Consider the following 13,075-nt stretch of genomic DNA (forward strand, 5'->3'; position numbering starts at 1 on the left):
ATTCTGTATCATGGCTATCTCAACTGTGACAGTTCATCAGTAAGGCAGCAGTGGAGTCAGTGTCCCACCACGATGTATGTGAGCTCCCAAAACTCTGAGCAGGAGGAAAAGATTGGTAAGTGTACAGAGACAGCAAAGGCAGGCATGTCATGGCTTAAGCCAGCTTGTTGATAGAGGAGGTTTACAGCTGTCATTAGTGAAATGGAGAAGAGGCTGCTGACACAAGTTCACACCACTGACAGCTACAGATCAGGAAAATATCTAAGCACATGGCAGTGTTTCACTGCTGAGCTGTTGGCCTGAAGTTCTGTTAATATTTATCCAATGTGCTGATCTTTAACACTTGGGTTGCTGCTGGTAGCAGGGAGTCAAACCAGCCTGAGGCCTTCACAAGGTGAGTGTGGCGTGTGGCCAGAGGCAGATTACAGCTTGGCAAGTCCTGCCAACAGTCCAGAGGCAGCTGAAGGGGTCAGTCAGCTCGTACCTCCTTGGGCTGAGCTGCCTGGATCTTCAGCAGTTCCAGAAGGCAGTGGGGAGGCTGGGGTGCTGCAGCTGTGGTTTGCACATAGCCCATCTTTACATCAGGAATGTGGTCAGTGTCTCAGACAGAGCAGCTTGGTCTTGCCTCTGGAACAGAGGCTTCCAGGTCACTGTTTTCAAGTGTTCTGACACCACCATTGCTGCCCATCACTGCAAGAGTTATCTAGAGCACTGGGGTTAATATCTTTGAAGTATTCAGGTTTCCAGTCTTTTCTCCTTGGAAAGATAGGTTTTTAATAGAAAGGCACATGCTATTTTCTCTTTCAGCATCTCTAAAGAGGAGGAAGGTTCTCTGTTATGGTTTTAGAATCTCTTTTCTCTGAGTTCAAACTCTTTCTTTGGAGCAGCATTTTAGTGTTTCTTCCTTAATTTAGACAAGGTTTAAATCACATATTTTGATGCATTTCCTTTTTCTTTTGGTTTTCTTTTGCACAGAGAGCCTGTTGGCTTTCTGTTCTTTAACACCATACCCCACTCCTAATTCAAGTCTAGCCAAAAAAGTTTTCTCTCAGTTTGCCTCCTGGCCTGATGTGCTGCTTAGATCTCTCTCACTGCAAGAAGCCTTCCCCTCTTCTGCTATTCATCACAGCAATTTCACATGCTCTCTTCAGCTGTTCTCTCCATGGGCTGGTGAAGCTGGTATGGTTATTATCCTCTTTATCCTGTACAAAGTTTAAAAAAAAAAAAAGTTTATTTATGGATAACACTGGGGACCACCCATACAGCAAGAAAAATTGAGAAAAAACTGTTGTTTTCATGCTTTGGGCAGTTACATGCCTGCATAGCTTGGATCAGACAGACCTTCCCATTTGGCTTCTGTTCTCAATAAATATTTGTAGCTTTGCTGATAAAGCAGTGCTGGATTTCTCAGCTGGGCTTCCATATGGACCATAAGCTGTGGCACTGGATTATAGAACCTCATTCAATAACAAGCCTTCTTGAATAGTTGTTTGTTTCATTCTCTAATTTGGTCATGAAAAATCTGTTTAGGAATCAAATGGCAGAACAAAGTCTCTAAATACAGCTGCTTTGGCTGTATTATTAATTGCTGTGAGGCCCATGGCAATAGTAACAAGGGCTCCAAGGTATTTTTTGTTTGTTTGTTTTTTTTTTTTTTCTTTTTTTTTGTGACCCAAATGCAGTAATTTGTGTGTAGGAAATGGCAAAAATGTGGAGGATATTTTATATATTATATGATTTCTATTTCATGCACCTTATTTTTGTTTCAGTCTGGTTTTACTCATGAACAAAGCACATTTCTTGTTTGTGCCTGCCCTGGCTGTGCACAGAGAAGCTTCTGAGGATGGGCACTGCCTCCTGGGGGGCTGAGTGCTCTGACCATGGCACAAGCTGCAATAAGCTGAAGGAGGGAGCAGAGTGAGCACGTGCCCAGGGCTGGGGATCTGAAGTACATGGAAAGGAGATGTATCCCAGGACAGCCCCTGTGCCAGGAGAAGTCCTGTGACCTGGCACAGGACAGTTTTGGCACAGGGCTGCTGAGGGACCTGAACATCTGACTGAGCTCAGCATCCCTGGCTTGCCTCTGACCCAGCTTTCCAGTGGGACACCCAGAGAATTGTCACCCTCTGTGCCCTGGAAATGACTTTCCATCCACCTGCACACAACTCAGCCACAGGGAAGTTTCACTCTTGACTCAGAAGTCAAAGCTGTTGGCCACTTCTAAGTTCACTAGTTTGTAATCAGTAGTTTCTTCTAAGAGGAAAAAGACATCGAAAAATAAGGTTGACTTCAGAAGTCAGTTTTACAGCTTTTTCCCTTTTGGAACTAACAGCAACTCTAACACCTCCCTTTTGCCCACAGAACTCAAAGTGCTTTAAAAAGGCAACAAACATCACTGACAGCACTTTACAGTGAGGCAAACAGGAGCACAAAGGGAAAGGTTATTTATCTGAGAACCCTTCAAGAGACCAACAGCAGAGGTAGGAATACAACCAGTAATCTGCTGTCTAGGAAAGCTGATCCCTGGACATGCTGCTTATAGTGGTCACATTTCTAATGCCAATAAAATCTGTGTTTTCAACCTCTCTGACCCCCTTATCAGTTCTTCCCTCCCTTCTCAGCATACACATTCTCAGTTAGTCATCATGTGACAGTGAAAGTCCCTCTGGGATGGACTTATTGCTTCTATTGCTAAAGCTGCTTTTTCCAGGCCTCTTTCTTATGTACTGGTGCTGGTGTTTATGAGATAAAATTTATGTTTTGTGCAAAGCAGGGAGATTAGGCATGGGGGAGGTTCAATGTGTTCAATAGGTATTTGAGACAACATCTTCTATATAAAGATTATTTCAAAACTGCCCCCGGTGCAAGCTGCAGCTGAATTTAAATGCAGCCTTGGCTTTTTTGCAATTTCCTGCCAGAAGAGCAGCACTCAAACTGTTTTGAAATGAAAAGACACAAATGCTAGAAGGAGGCAAGTGGGCAATTGACCTCACCAGAGCTCAGTGCTGGTGTTAGGCATTTTCCAACTAGAGGGGTTTGGGTTTTTCCATTATTTGGGGGACAGGGGTAAAGAAAATCCTGATTTCTTGGAACTGAAACATTTTGCAGGAAACACATCATTTTCACAAAAGGCTTTCTGGGAAGAATCTTCCTGCTCAGCTTGAGACTGATGGACAAAAACTGATTGGGAAAGGATCCCACCACAGCCAGTGGTCAGCACATTCCCTGGTGATGTGGATTTACACCAGGTGACACAGGAAAGGTTGAGTTGGCTCCAAAAAAAGCAGAGCAAGGATTTGAGACAGTCTTCCCACAGCCACTGCAAATATCCCAACCTTGGGGTCATCCTCTCTCCTCTGCCCTAAGAAATGGGATTTTTATGAAATCAGGACCAACCCAAAAAGAGCAATTGTGCTCAACGGATTGATCCCACTCAAGGAGGTGTTTTAGGCCATAAATGTAAACCCTGGTCTCCTACATCCTGTAGAAATATCCTCAGGCTTTGGCACGCTGGGAGCTGAACCTGCTTGTTCACTTGCTCTTCCTTCCACAAGAGCCTTATTTTCATTTTGATGAGACAAAAACTCTAAAACATCCCCATTTTCCCTAAAACATGTTTTGCTTTCTAGCCAGCTTTACTCAGCATTTTAGAAGGGAGTCCTTGGTCTGGTACCAGACATTTAACATCTGCCTCACTTTGGGATTGCCACTGACACTAAATCTAAAAAAAAAAAAAAAAAAAAAAACACCCAAAACAATACACACAGAATGAGAAGCATTTTCTCTCACCTCACCAGGCTGTGAATCAAACCCCAAACTCCAACAATTTCCAAAAAAAGTGCCATTGGGTTTGTTTGCTTGTTTAATAGAAAATAAAAGATGTGTTCTTTACACTAAACCTTCATTTAGAGAAGCAGGAGCCCACACAGGAAAGGTCCCTGGCTGCTGCTCTGCCTTCTCTACATTGCTGTTTGTTGACTTTTTTGTTCCAAGTCTTGGAGAGAAGCTGGCAGGAATTGTGCAAGGAGCTGGGAGCAGATGATCCCTTTGCTGCAGCTCTGAAGCTGCTGGAGAAAAGAAGTCCCTTCAGCTACTGACTGCTCCTCACTGTGAGCTGAGTAACTGCAAACCAAAGCTCGGTGGGATGCACCAGCTGAGTGGAAATCGGGGAGGTCTCAGCAAGAAAGGTTTCAAATCACCAACATCAAATTTTCACTAGTGTCACATTTTCCCCAACATACATAATGAATAAATCCAGAGAGAAGTGAAGGAAGGCAGAATCTGGAAATGTGCTGAAGAGTCCTCTGATGTCCCAGTACTGAGGGAGGCTGTGGCAGGTTTTCTCAGAGGGTCAGAGAGGTACCTATGGTGGAGAAGAGGATTATAAAGTACAGACTTTCAGCTCACTTTCTTTGGCCGAGGCCAATAATTAGATCCCTCTTTCCAAACTTCTCAGGCACACAGGAGGGAAGATGCTGACAAAAGTTTCTTTAACCCGTTCAAGTTCTCTTTTGGAAAGAAGCTCTTTCCCACCCCTGCCAGTATAAAATAATGCGTTAATCAAAGCTAATTCTTCTAAATTAGGGTCTGCATTTACATGGAAGTAAGGATGACAATCTGAGAAGAATATTAGCTGAAAGGTGCTGAAAAATAATGGCATTTTTCTCTCATTACTATGAGGAGGATGGGAAATTGTACATCACATGAAAGGCTGACCAGCTGCTCCTGTTACATAATGGATGGGGACATTGCTGATTCAATAAATGCTAAAAATACAGAAATTCATCTACAAAGACAGATACTCTTGTGTCCACATTAAGACTTTACTAAAATATATGACAGAAATATACCACATATTTCCTGGTTATTTCTCTTTGCATGCTGGTTTATTTCAACTCTTTTTCCCCCAATACTTTTTACAGGCACTGGAGAGGAGGACTGGGGGGAGATTGGTGTTCTAGCAAGCAAGGACTTCAGCTTAACCACATAATAGGGGAAAAAATCATTTCCAGACTAGAGAAGAACTAAGCTTTGCACAGCACTTACTGAACCTGAGTAAGATTTAAAACTTGAGTGGAATGGCAGGCACATCACAGCCCACCTTCAGAGAGAGTGGCTGCAAATGAGGGGGAACCCCAAGAACTAATGAGCAGCTAAATACTCACTTCCTTCTGTCGGTAAATTTACAACATACTCAAGGAAGACCTCAAAAAAAACCTCCTCAGACAAATTCTGAGTACATTGTCAAAGGACAAAACCAGCTCTTATTAAAAAAAAAAAAAAGTCGACATTTATTAAATAAAACAAACCACGGTGCTGAGACTGCAGCTGAATTCAAAGGCAATTCTACAGTTACCTGGAAGAAACTGGGAGAGAGAAAACTTCTATTTCACACACACATCTGGTGCTTCCAGATCAGAACTGGATATTTACTGAGCTCAGATTACCACACACTGGACTCTGTTTAATTCCTGTCCTGTCCTTTGCAGAATTCAGTTCTGGCTGTATAAAATACTCCAAAAATGTGGAAAACAGAGACATGAGGAGAAAGACAATCATGTCTGCTGGTGCAGGTAGGCATGTGAAGGTGCCTATATGTGTGTGTATATATATTCCTATATATATCCTGTACATGGATATGAATTCATGAGTTGGGAGCTTTGGGATGCCAAGGGTGGAAGCAGCTCCTGATAGTTCCTGAACAGCAGCTCTGCATTACAGACAGACTAGATGTGGAAGTAAAAATAAGGTACCTGGGCTCTGTAAACTGTTTCTGGTTTCTCTGCATGAGAAACACAATTTCCAAGGGTTCGGCTCCCATTTAAATAGCAAAACAGACATTCTGGTTTCCCAGAGATTATGAAAAAAATCCTCTCACTGCTCTGCATCCTGGAGTGTATCACCAGAGCTGGCTGTATTTCATTTGGGGCAGCAGAGCTCCATCAATTTGCACAAAGCAGGGAGCTTCTGTTTCCAAACAGACCATGAGGAGAGTTATGACCTGCAAATCAGGCAGAATATCCTTGGCTCTGTTTCAGGATGCAAATACTGCTTTTTCTCTTAGAAATATTAAAATTGAATGATCTAGTGAGGAGGTCTTTTCTACCGACTTTGGTTATGGGTCTTTTGAGAGATTATCTTGACTATCAAGTAGCTTTTAGTGTTTATCAGTGACCACAAGATCAATTTGCACTCTTAGAAAATAAATACAATTCTTGCTTACAGTAAAAATCAAATGTGCAAGTATGGAGGAAAAGAAGAGTGAACAGGATTAATAAATTACAATTGTTAGCAAGCACTAACATGTATCAAAAATGGCAAATTCTCTGGAGTACAGCTGAGCTGCTTTTATTCAGGTCAGTGACTCTTTTTGTGATTCTCTCCTCTCAAAAAGAGCATTTTTCAATGATTTATGTATAATAATCTCCACATCAGCATACTGTATTTTTCACTATTTGTTTGTTAAACATGCAACAAGGATCTCACACTGAAGCCCTTAGCCTTGAAAATCCAACTGGGATAAAGGCATAAAAATATACATATAAAATAGAAATATTTATTACTGAGGCTGATGTTTATGATTTGACATGTAGGTAAGGGGGAAAAATATGTCATTTTAGACTGCTGAGTTAAGGCTTTAATGGTGTGGTTTTCAGACAGATACGTGAGGGCTGTTTATTAAGGAAAAAAAAAAAAAAATCATCCATTCACAGGCCACCAGAGCAGGAAACTGCAGTAAGTGTTGCAAAAGCAGCTTGTCATTGGTCTGTGCCAGTGCTGGCTGCTCCAGCCTGCAGGAGTCAGAGCTGGACAATAAAAATTAAAAAAAAAAAATTAATTTTATTTAAATGGTTCAGATGACTTGAATCAGTTCAAACAGATTTGCAAGTTGTTGGGTTCAGGGTGGTTTTTTTCAAGACTGAATTCCATTGTGGCATTTTCAGCCATCTCTGCTTCTGTGCTTCAAAGTGCTCACCCACCACTACACCCCAAGTGCCTGTTTCAAGTGCTGATGTGCTGATTTCTTGAAAAAAAAAAACCAAAATAAAATTCAGGTGTCCACTTTTTTGAAGTCTCATGTATTCTGAAGTCTTGTCATCCAGTCTAAGAGCAGGACAGAGCCCTGTGACAAAAAGGTGACAATTCCCAACAGTGAATCTGGAGGCTGAATTGTTACCTGAGGTAAAGGCTGAGCATGTTGTTTCTTTGTCTTAAATCACCAGTTCTTCCATGGGAATGCCTCTCCCCAGGCTGGAGAGCTCCCAGGAGGTCTCAGATGATCCCAAATCGCTCTGGACAATCCCACCAGTAAATCCATATCGGGGCTAATTCTCATTTTCTCTCAGAAGATGTGAGAAATGCAGAAGCCACATATGGGAATTCTACACTGGGAAAAACAGCACCACATGTGAATAGTGACAGCATCTTGGAGGTTATAATTTGTTATAGAAAATATTCCAATAATTTTTATTATTTGATTGACAGGTGAAATTCCCAGCAGATTTCTATTTCAGTATGAATTATGTTTTTTACCAGGTCATACCATACATGTTCCCTACTGATGTAGAGGATTCCATTGTCAGTACAAAAATTCCACCAATATCAATTCCATTTTCAAATCTGAGGGGGGATGGAGAGACCCCATACAGAGAGGGGGAAGGAAGGGGACAAATCAATAGATAAAAAATTAGATTTCCAGTATCTCTCAGCTAACAGGTCTGTCCCACCCTGGCCAAGACGTTAAAGGCAACCAAGCCTTCTCACTAGAGCTGTATTCTCAAAATTGACTGGGTACTTAGTAGGCACTGAAGTCCATAAATATTTCACAAGGAAAAGAATGCATTTCCCAAGCATTGACTAGCTACATATATTATTTATATGAAACCATAACTTAAGTTGAAAAACAATAAATGCTTCAACAACAGACCTGTTCACAACCTACTCCATTACTAAGTAAAGTAGACTCTGCCTGTTCCTGAGGATCCTGTAACTATGCAGAAATTCACTGAGACCTGCACAGAAACCTGACCTACAAAGGTGCAGGGTGAGATTGCAGTCACTGCACCAACACAGTTAACTTGAAGCTACATGGACAAGAGATTACAAGATGCTGAAAATCATTTACATTTCATATTTGAGTTGCACTTTATGCTTGTGTTTGAGGTCAGGTCTCCTACTCTAAAGAAGGCCAGGGAAGGCACAAGAAGGGAGAGGTGTTACTTCCTTTTTCATACCCAAACCATCAGAGTTCAGGGAGAATAAGGACTCTGTTTTCCACCACCATGCACCCAGCACAGTAGCCACCATGCCCACTCATCAGTAGCCTTTTCCAGAGGAAAAAGGTGGTACAAAAAAAGAGTGGGTCAGAAAAAACAGAAATTGCAGATTCCAGATTGATGCCAAAAGACTCCTGAAGATCTGGGAACTGCACTGAGACTTTCCACTTGCCAAAGGACTTAGCTACAAAACTCCCCCTTCTTGGTGAAAGATCTTCAGACAGGTTTTTAAATGGCTGCTTTGTCATTCAACCTGTTCAACCCCACTGAGGAGGCCTCTCAGAGGAGGTGTAACAGACTAATGCTCTTTTGCCTGAAGCACTCATAACATTAATGGAAGTTAATTCTGCTGGTGGAAAAGGTCTAAGTGAGTTTCACTAGCTCATAACCACAGCTGGGGAGAAGGGAAAAGCTTTTGGAGCAAGTGGATCCAAGATGTAGGCATTACCTCCACCATTTATGTGTTTACCACTCAGCTGGCAGCTAATGGCCCATGCATAAACTCAGGATGAAAGTGGGTAAAATAAATTGCATTCTTTGGAACAACCATCTTTTCTTTCAGTGGCACAGAAAAAAATATCCAAAATGCACCCTGGAAAGCTATTTTGAGTTTGTTCTTTTGGCAAGACACAGAAAGTGCCAAGATAAAATCAGTCAATTCAATATTGTGAAGGGAGGGGAAAAAGGCAGTAAAAACAGTGGAAGCTCTGAAGACAAGACTCACCTCAGTGCAGACAGCGAGAAGGATATTTATGCACTATTTATACCACTCCAAGTGCAAATTTTGCCTTGCATTGATTACAATTCACGTCTCAAAGATCTTTCTGCAGCTCTGGCATAATTCTAATAATGCAGAGGCTGTGGAAAAGGGAAACTGCAGCACTTTGGCAGGATCAGCTGGCACATCCCTGTCCCCTCACAGCCCAGGGCATCACACACATCCTGACAAACACCCAGACAGAGCAGGCTGGAAGCTGCAGCACGACAGAGGCTGTGTTAGCAACAGAGCATTTCCCAGGCATTTCCTTCTTGTTTCCTGGCTCTGCCTCCATCCCCTGCCCTGAGCAGAAGTGGGAGGGTTTGGGGTGCTTGGTTTGGCAGTGATGTGCTGGGGCCAGGCCCTTGGCCACTGTCAGGGGAAGGAAGTGCATCAGTGGGATGTCTGGCTGATGTTGTGCCACCCCTGCCATCACCACTGCCCTGCGAAGGGCCAAGGCAGAAAGGTGTCCCTGCAGTCCCTCCAGAGCTCCCAGTGACTGTGCAGCCATGGCAGGAGCTAGGCCTGACCCAGCCCTGCTCTCTGCTGTCCCCTTCCCGGGCAGAGAAGAGCCCAGGTCCCCACCCCAGCTGGGCACAGCTCTGAGCACTGAAGCCCACCCACTTATTACAGCACTGCTGGTTTCTATGGCAGGTGAGAACTAAAGCAGTGTGTTTGGATCCAAGAGCCCTCAGCAACAGACAGGAAGAGAAACAACTTTGGGAAAGGGGGTGTTGACAAGCAGAGACTTGTGGAAACTGACTGGAAGGATCAGGAGTCTGCACACCCAGCTCCCCCCACTCCTACAGCAGCCAAAAAGGATCCCCACCATCGGAGCATCACTGCTCTCTGTGCTCCATTTTCCATTGAAAAGGCATTTTGGGGAAGTTCTGCTTTGGCTGAAAGAACCAACTCACCCTCAACACCTGCTCCTCCCAAGGCTTCTGCCAAAGAGGATTTCTGGTAGCCCCATGAAGATATGCCCAGCCCTGAGCTCCACATGCCCACTAAAGCCAGACCCCACAGCCTCTGTTACACTTGGTTCTTTGCCCCAGCAAGCTGATCCTCCCAGCTGAAATTGCTGTCACCATGTAGCAGGAGGCAGAGAGTGACAGAACCCCTTGAAAGGATTATTCAGCACTGTGATCCCAAACCGTGCCCTAAAAGATTGGATTGTACGCCCAGTTTGACCTCACAATTCCAGCACTGAACACACCTCCAGGAGGTGATTCCCTCTGATTTCAGCAGCACTAAGGTACCAGTGAGCATCCTGCAGACCTGAGTCAGGGCACAGGGCAGCTCCAGGAATGTGCTGTGTGCAGGATGTTGGTACCCATGGGCAGACCCAGGTGATCCCAGTGCTCATCCTCAGCTGATTCCACACCGAGGACAGAGGATGAGAGTAGGACTGTGTCCAAGCCAAGCCCTCTCCACACCAGTCTCAGGCAGGTGTGGATTTGAACAGGCTGCTTGTGAACCCTTCACAGCAGTGGGAAATCACATCCAGCTCTGTCACTCTCAGGGCTCACACTATAAAACCTTCATTGCTCCAATCCGTGAAGCAAAATGACAAATGGCTCCAGTCAAAAGCTTACAGTCAGGACCTAAATCTTCCACCACCCCCTTTCTGCCTGAATTCATTTTAGGTGTTCTGTGAGATAAATTGAATTTTGCATTCTTCCAACTGCAAAAATAGATTGTTCTAGCTATTAAAATAAATATATGAAGAAAAATATTGAGAACATGAAAAAGAAAGGAAATATTAGTGTACTCAGAAGTCAGAGTCATGCTAAAGAATCACAGCGGTACTGAGACACCTGTGCTATATTTCTTCAGGGGCAGCAAGGAAGAAAAAAAATAAAGAAAAAAAAAAAAAGAAAAAGAAAAAAAGAAAAGAAAAATCCCACACCTTCTCAGTGAGTCTTTTTGAAGAGAGTTTAAGGTTAAAATAAAAGCAGGTGTCATAACTTCAGTTGAACTGCACCAGCTCACTGACTTCAGTGGGAGCAAGGGCCAAAATTTTTTAATCTTCTGCTTATACCTCCAGCAGCTGTAGGGCATCCCCTGAGCAGTATGGGGGTTGTGCCTGAATTACAGAATTTGCCCAGCATGGTTATGTTCTCCAAGCAGCCTTCCTCCTCCCTCTTCCACAGGGCTCACACATGGTTTTTCTCTGACTGGCCGAGTTCAGTCCTACACAGAAGACACTAGAAAATCTGAATTGTCCAGGAGGCTGTGGTTGGATGTCCCCAGGACAGGGGCTGGAAGCTGTCCTGGTCCCTCAGTCATCATTACCTCCTTTCACATCCCTTCATACTCGTTCATGGATTTAACTTCCACCAACACTTCAGTGAGAAGTTCTGCACTCTTCAAGAAGTGAAAGCCAAAAATTCCAGACACCAAAGCTCCAGAGGCTAAAACTGAAGAGATTGGTACCTACATGTTTGTATAGCTGGGCCCTGACACTATAAAGCAGTAATTATCGCTTTTTTGAGTCTTCCATCACCTCAGTCACCCACTAGACCAGATTTCTTGGGTCAGCCCCTCTGACCTGTTTAGTAGAATGGTTTCTTTATTCTGACAGTTGCTGATCAAGCTCAACTGGATCTATTTACCAGACTTGGGGAAGGAACTCATGAAAGATGAAGATACTTTAAATTTAATCATCTGATTTTTTTACTTATAGAAAAATTTTAAAAGTTGATGTTTCATTTCAGATCAAATAAAATATTTCATTCCAGTTAAAGTTTTTACTGGTTTTTTTTTTTTTTATTCAGCCAGCAAACAAAAAAATTATTATCAATTATTTCCACAGTGCTGCTTAGATTTGGGCACTGAATAGATTTCAGTGCAGACAAAAACCAAACGAGTGCTGTGTTGCTAACTCTAACCAGCTTACTCTTAGTTCTGCAACAGTGGATTTTTTTTAAAGCTCCAGCTTCTTGAATCATGTGATTCTATGAATATCTCAGCTTGCTTTCTCATTGAAAGTAGAGGGCTGACAATTTGAGTTGCAAACATAAGCTGACATGGTGAAGCACTAAATGCCCCAAACAAGCAAAACATGTGTTTTTCTATCTTACTGATTTTAAAGTCAATCTCGTCATATGGGGCAGATACTATTTGTGATTTTTGAACTCTTAGGGTAGAAACTACTGTAAATTACTTTCCAGGAGCTATTTGAGAAAGAAATCTCCATCCCTGGGGCTTTTGACCCTTCTCATTTCTTGGCCTTCTCCCCTGTGTTTTGGGGAAGGAAACCATCAGGCAGCTCAGCCCAAACCCGTGCAAACAGCAAGAGTTAATTTGGTGCAATGTATCTGAGTGTAGTAACTGATTACATTTTTCCCCAAAGGAAACTTCAGTTAATTTGGTTAGTGACTCATATGCCAGGCTGCCAATTACAACACAGATGATTACACACATAAATTCACGTCGGAGTGGCTCAACGATCACAGGGAGGGAAAAAAAAAAAAAAGAAAAAAGTAAAAGAATAAAAAAGAAGCAGAAAGGGGAAAGAAAGGCTCCCCTTTGCCTTCCTGGGACTGGGGGTGGGTAAGAGCCCACCTTGCAAGGTGCTGGGTGCCCATGCAGGCCTCTGGAGACTGAGTGCCAAAAGCTGTGAGACTGGGACGTGCCATCCCTGCAGTGGCAGTGTCTGTAGCTTTCCATTTGGGATTTTCACTGCAGAAATGTGTGGCACGCTCTCTAAAAGATTGTTTGCCAGTATCGTTAGAGGAATCCATACACAAAGAGAGCAGGAAGGAGGTTAAATGAGCAGTGCTTGGCAGTACATCAGTAAATCATTTAAAGATAACCTGTGCATACCAATACCCCAAAAAAAAACCAAAAAATCCAATTAAAGTAACTTATTGCAAACCCGGTCCCATTTCTGAAGTGCTTTATATTCCTAAGGAGGAGTGGGAGAGGGAGAGGAAAGAAACAAGACAAGGAGTGAGAGTCTGATGTTATCACATGAGGAAAGCCCAGGCTGGGGATGGGAAAAGAATTCCTACATGCCTCATCAATCGGAATCGATACC

At 43.1% G+C, this 13,075-nt stretch overlaps 1 long non-coding RNA gene across 1 annotated transcript in view; it reads right to left on the minus strand.

Annotated features, from left to right (window-relative positions):
• Positions 1 to 585: 585 nt before the first annotated feature.
• Positions 586 to 13,075, minus strand: part of LOC137485641 (uncharacterized) — a 42,969-nt gene continuing 30,479 nt past the window's right edge. The window contains exons 2-3 of the long non-coding RNA XR_011005410.1: positions 7,178 to 7,382; positions 586 to 1,202 (exon numbers count right to left, since the gene is read on the minus strand). This is a non-coding gene — a long non-coding RNA (uncharacterized lncRNA). The remainder of the gene's footprint in view (positions 1,203 to 7,177; positions 7,383 to 13,075) is intronic.

The sequence above is a fragment of the Anomalospiza imberbis genome, chromosome 20 (genome assembly GCF_031753505.1).
Source record: "Anomalospiza imberbis isolate Cuckoo-Finch-1a 21T00152 chromosome 20, ASM3175350v1, whole genome shotgun sequence".
Taxonomy (NCBI): domain Eukaryota; kingdom Metazoa; phylum Chordata; class Aves; order Passeriformes; family Viduidae; genus Anomalospiza; species Anomalospiza imberbis.